At 37.3% G+C, this 6000-nt stretch overlaps 1 long non-coding RNA gene across 1 annotated transcript in view; it reads left to right on the top strand.

Annotated features, from left to right (window-relative positions):
- The first annotated feature begins 2154 nt into the window (after positions 1-2154).
- Positions 2155-6000, top strand: part of LOC118242831 — a 15178-nt gene continuing 11332 nt past the window's right edge. The window contains exon 1 of the long non-coding RNA XR_004777073.1: positions 2155-2418. This is a non-coding gene — a long non-coding RNA (uncharacterized LOC118242831). The remainder of the gene's footprint in view (positions 2419-6000) is intronic.

The raw sequence follows: 6000 nt of genomic DNA on the forward strand, positions 1-6000 counted from the left end.
CAAATTAAAATGTTTTATTTCACAGTCTACAAACAATGTTTTAAAACTGAGCAAGAAGGGTAGCAAACCGTTTAATCACTATCGTAAAACCAGGTCTACTACGTATCAGTCAAGCCTTCATAAGCGAAAAAGATGTTATAAATAAAGAAGCCAAACGAATCAGAAGCCGCAAATACGTTGCCAACTTTAATCTCTTACTTACTTGAGACAGTTGAAACAGTTCCTGCGTTCCAGCTGTTGGCGAGTCAGCACCTGAAGGCGCCACCATATACGTCACCATTATTACAATACATTATACCTTATCCGTACTACTCATCTTCTTGAAATGTATTCTTCGCAACCTTCCATTACTATCTTAAATATACTTTGTTTTATTTCATATTATTTAATAGTATTGCAAGCGACATATCTAGATTTGTGTAGGCTTACGTTAGTCAAAAATGATATAACATGATAAGAAACACTCTAGATTTAAACACACGGGCATTCAGTTATTAGCTAATTGAGAATACAAAGGACTATGAGCTTACAATATTCAAAATATTGTCTTACAAATTATGCAGTTCTTACAGCCCAGGTATTTAAGTATTTAAGACTTTGGAATGCACCTGTTTGTAGGGAGGGTTAATGGATGTTTTCTCGCGCAGGTGTGTGGGTGCATTTTATCATTTCTTTCTACAACTGAAGAGTTAATTTATAACAAAGTCTAATATTAACTCGGAACGTATTGAATTAAAATCTAATAATTAAATGAATGTATCTTGCCTCTAGTATATTTTAACAGGAAATAACGGTCAGAAACTGTTCTTAATAATACGTGTAACGTTTTTCCATTTCTCTCATCTAACAATATAAACACAGCGTTATTATTCATACTTTTAACAATACCTGCGTGCTATAACAAGAAACACTAATTAATAGCAAACCTGTTTTCTTCTATCAGTTTCACACAAAAAGGCTCGAGCGCATAAGCTTTTCTCCGGCTGTCTGGCGGAAAGCAACAGGGCAAGTACTACAGGCCCACATAGAGCAAAATCACTACTGAACACGAGATTACAGGTATGAGGCATGCGGAAAAGTTGGTCAAATATTTATGATATCCATAGAAAACAGAAACACAAAACTAGTTTATATATATATATATATACCTGTAATCTCGTGTGTATATATATATATATATATATATATGTATATATATATATATATATATATATATATATATATATATATATATATATATATATATATATATATATACTATAACCTAAATCGTTTAGGCAAAATGTTACAGCATGTTTGGTGAATTCATTAATTTACATGGAATCGAAACATTGTATTAGCATTATTATGTGATGATCTTCTTCATTTAAATATGCATGCGTCAAAGCACATGCTCGTAAACCTTAAAAATAAAAAATAAAAAATACAAAATTGAAAACAACCACAACACAAAAAGCTCGATCAACATTCATAACACATCCCGGTTTGGGGTTTAATGTTATCATGTTATCATCTGCATTGCCTAATGTGATTCACTAATTTACTGCGTCTTGTATCTAAATATGGCTGCATTTAGCAAATAAGACTGACTACGTCACTAAGCGTGACCCCGTTCACTACAGTCTACAGGCCGGATAGAGAAGTCTTTCTTTATAAATTGCTGAGCAAAGTTATAGCCTACATGTCTTCAGTAATGGTGGTTGAAATAAATTAGATTGTAAAAGGCATAATAGAGCAACCCTCATAAAATACATTTTCCGGTCGCATTACTGTCTCAAGGTACTACTGGGCCAGTACTAAGAAACCCTAGAAGAGTAAAATATTGGTACCATGGACAGGGCTCAATGTTCATTAAGTCTTTGTTTCTTGCAAGCTGAAATAGGTCTTATAGTCGAGTTAGATTAATATCAAAAAGGAAAATATTCCTCCCATATTTAAGTATTATTTAATTATGAGGGCATGTGTATGCATGACGAGGATTTACACACCCAAGCGCTCTACAAAAGTGCGCGCGCACACACACGCACACACACACACACACACACACACACACACACACACACACACACACACACACACACACACACACACACACACACACACACACACACACACACACACACACACACCGGAGACTAGCAAGGCTGGCTCTGTACCTCACTTTTCCATTTACCTCTGGGCCAGTTATGTGATGAAGTTTTAACCTCTCACAGCATCTCGTCCTGCATGTGGCTGGAGTATGTTTATTACAAAACTCAGAGTCAAGATAATCATTAGCAAAATTCTCATGTGCCTTGGAGATGGATTCTGTAGAACTGGAAGAAGAATCGTGTGTTGGTTCATTGCATTTCCTGGATGTTTTTCGATCTGAAGTCTTCCAGCGCTATGGAACGGGGAAAGCAAACAGTAATTCACAATGTAAGTCAACTGGCTTAACTAGTTAAAACCTATGGTTATTTTCTGAGGACACCATGATATCGATTTTTCGATACCATAATCATAATATTTTAATTGCTCGTGAGGCATGACACTGACAACTCGAAGTAAACAAGCACACAATTATTTCTTTATTTATAATATTTATTCGTTATCCTACAAACTAGGATAATATGTTACAAGAAACCTATTGTCCACACTTTGCAGAATTGCAGAGTGCATCTCTATTTAGTCTGATTTGAGACAGCTTTTCCATTGTGGCTTTCTTATAATTTCTGCTGCCTTGAAAATACAGAAACCTTCTCTAAATTAACTGGTGACAAACAAGCACATTATTCTTTATGCATATATCAGGGTGACAGCTCATCTGGCATCAATAATTAGGTGAATAAAGGTGAGTTTCTGTGTGTAAAACAAATTAACCGTCTCATATTGTTCATGTTGCTCATGCTGTTCATAATAAAAAATTTTGCTTCACCAACAACAGCAACAGAACAATACGTGGTTACGTTTGTTAAAATGCGCTGTCATAGTAAAAATAGATTAATAATGATATTATTGATCAATCTTTGGCCATGAAGCCGTTTCTGTCTTCAAGTTATCTTAAAACAAGGCTACCTACATTGTCGTTTAGGTGAAGTAAATTATGGCCTATAGCTTGACACGTGGTGACTGGAAAACATCGCTTTGACATCTTTAGTGCTGAATTGCGGTGTTCGGCTTTGGCGCAGACCAAATGTACCAGCCCTGATCATTTAGCAGGACGCGGGGAGAGCGGTTTCTGCTGGGGCGCAGATATTTGACATAGGTGGTCACAACCGATGTGACTACTACAAAAGTCACACTGAAAGAGAAACCACGGAGAAGAGCTAATTCCAAACGACAGTACAAGTCCATTTAGGTGCTACTGCACGCAACTACACCGAACGCATTGTCTAAATAATTATTAGTGTCTAAAATTATGCACGATGAGACCTTTGACCTCAGAAGATTCGTGTACATTTTTCTGTTGTGAACCATAGCCTTACTCCATACGTCAGGTTTGTCGTGTATGTCGTGTACAAGCAGCGCGTTGCAGGCGTCATCTGTTGTTCCGTGTTCCTCTACCCAAGAAAGACTGGGGTGCACAATTTATATCTTAATAACTGCGTGTTTTACGTATAATATAGCAGTAACGCTTCGGTAAAGACTTGAGCATATGCGTATAATACAGCTGTTGCGCCATGCTCCCAAATCGTTCCAAGGCTTTCCTTACAGCTTGCGCTTTTTTCTACGTACCGTTTATTCTCTTGGCTGGATACGCTAGGCATAGTGCGTACTACGCTGTAAATCCTGCAAGGCAAATCTCCGAATGGAATAAAAGCGCTACAGCAAGGAATGGATGCGCCGCGTTCGTCTTCAGCATTGTAATACAAACTGTCGTCAAGGATTGTACTGACTGCCAAAACAAGGTCTTAGATTATTGATAAGAACAAAGCTGAATACGTTTACATCAATCTTACGACCAAGGACAGAACGTTACAAGGAAGTTTCACTCATTTTCTTTCGCATAAACTAATTACTTTACCTGGCTAACAGTATGGTACCGAGAGGCACTTGCGTAATTGGAGCATGTGACTTGTATAATTGTGTTGGGAGGCGTGTTATTATCTTTGGTTATCTAGCTGTATGAGTGTGCTGTTCGTCATAAAGCTAGATAACCGAAAGTAAGAACCGTTTCCACAATCATCGTGAAGCGTGGATTTTAATAATAATAATAATAATAATAATAATAATAATAATAATAATAATAATAATCAGACATATACGGCATCACCAGAAAATCTCGGGCACATTTTTTTTTTTTGTATAAATATTTTTGTTGAATAACGGGACTGATGCAAGTACCTTGGAACACATTGAAAGCAGACAATACCTAAGTTAGGATTTAGTTCACAATATTGTTGGACCCACGTGTGTTCAAGTATAGCTGGTTCCTTTCAGGGAATGTAAGATCCACAGACGAAATAATTGGAACATAATAGAGATGTGAAAAAATGAAATGGGCTGGTGAGAGACTCTTCTTTAATTGATTCGGTTGAGCGCACGTGGGAAGATGTGAACGCCTGAAGACCCCTATTCCCACGCTCAAGGGCAAGTGGCAATGTCTTGTCTGGCCCAATATGACAGGCAGCCCTGGAGGGGTTGGGAGCGGGGGGTCGACCTAGGTCATGAAAGAGCCCCAAGTGTACCCTACTCATCTGCATCACTGTGGAGGGTGGTGACATTTCCCACCAACTCTGTAGACGGAGTGGCAACAGTATGAATGGATAATTCGTGTGTATGTGACAGGAATGTGGAATGTGATGCTGTAGTTAAAAACACAAAACGAATGAATCTCCTTGTAATTAGCCACACAGACCTAATATCTTTCAGTGCTTATATTCATGCCAAGCCCATGCCTACTGATATTGTTCTCTCTCTCTCTCTCTCTCTCTCTCTCTCTCTCTCTCTCTCTCTCTCTCTCTCTCACACACACACACACACACATACACACACCTTTTGTACTCTTGCATGTGTAAATCATCACTGATATCATTACAGGGATTTGCAGAAAGATGCATGTCTCCATTCTACCACAGAGATGAACTTGTACTTGACCACGAAGCATGTGTCATGCCCTGAACCCTAATTCCCACTAGACCAGAGAGGGGAAGGGTCAAGGCTCAGGTCATCTTCATCAGTTCCTCCTAACTTGCTCAGTTGGTCAAGGGGGCAAAGGGTTAATCACATCTTAGCGCTTGTCTGCCTATTTCAATGTTGTCATTTTTTAAAAATAGCTTTCCAACAAAACAACACATTCTTGGTTACATTAGTTCAATTTACAGTTAGGGTAATTGTAGTTAATTGAATCTACTTTTAATTACTTTCCTTAATTCACTCATAAGCCTCCATTTTCATTTTTGTTTATTAGTTGGTTGAAAATATTAATGTAAAAATGAATATTAATCTCTGGAAAAAGGTATAGTGAAGTTATAATAAAGTTTTGATTTTAATTCCAGTAGCATTATGGCACTCTTTGCAACACTAAACAATACACAATTCCCGTCCTATTAATGTTGAATAAATACATGATATAGTGGAAAGTTAATAGAATCATTGGGTATCATGTATTATTCTGTTCTAATTATGATATTCCTTCTATCATGTGACTGGCTGAAGCCAACCTGAACCAGCAGGGAACAGTGTGGTTGCTGACCTTCCATATGCAACTGCTATTATAACATTTAAATAAGGGTTTGTAGCATGACTAACCCAAACATACCAATGCAATATTTTATCGACCTTCGAAAATTTAAATGGAAGCAATTGCAATAGATTTTAATGGGAATGAGTGCTTTTACACCTTTCACCTTTCACTGGTAATTAAATCCACCTTTGCATTCCTACTCCAAAAAATCAAAAATCTAATTGTAAGCATTCTGTCCATACATCCGGTGAGACAGAGCATTACTGTTTTATTTTAGCATCTAATTTTTCTTCACAATAGTGCCGATCACTCAGTTTTATCAGCTTTATTAGTAT

This window comes from Electrophorus electricus, chromosome 17 (assembly GCF_013358815.1).
Source record: "Electrophorus electricus isolate fEleEle1 chromosome 17, fEleEle1.pri, whole genome shotgun sequence".
Lineage (NCBI taxonomy): Eukaryota > Metazoa > Chordata > Actinopteri > Gymnotiformes > Gymnotidae > Electrophorus > Electrophorus electricus.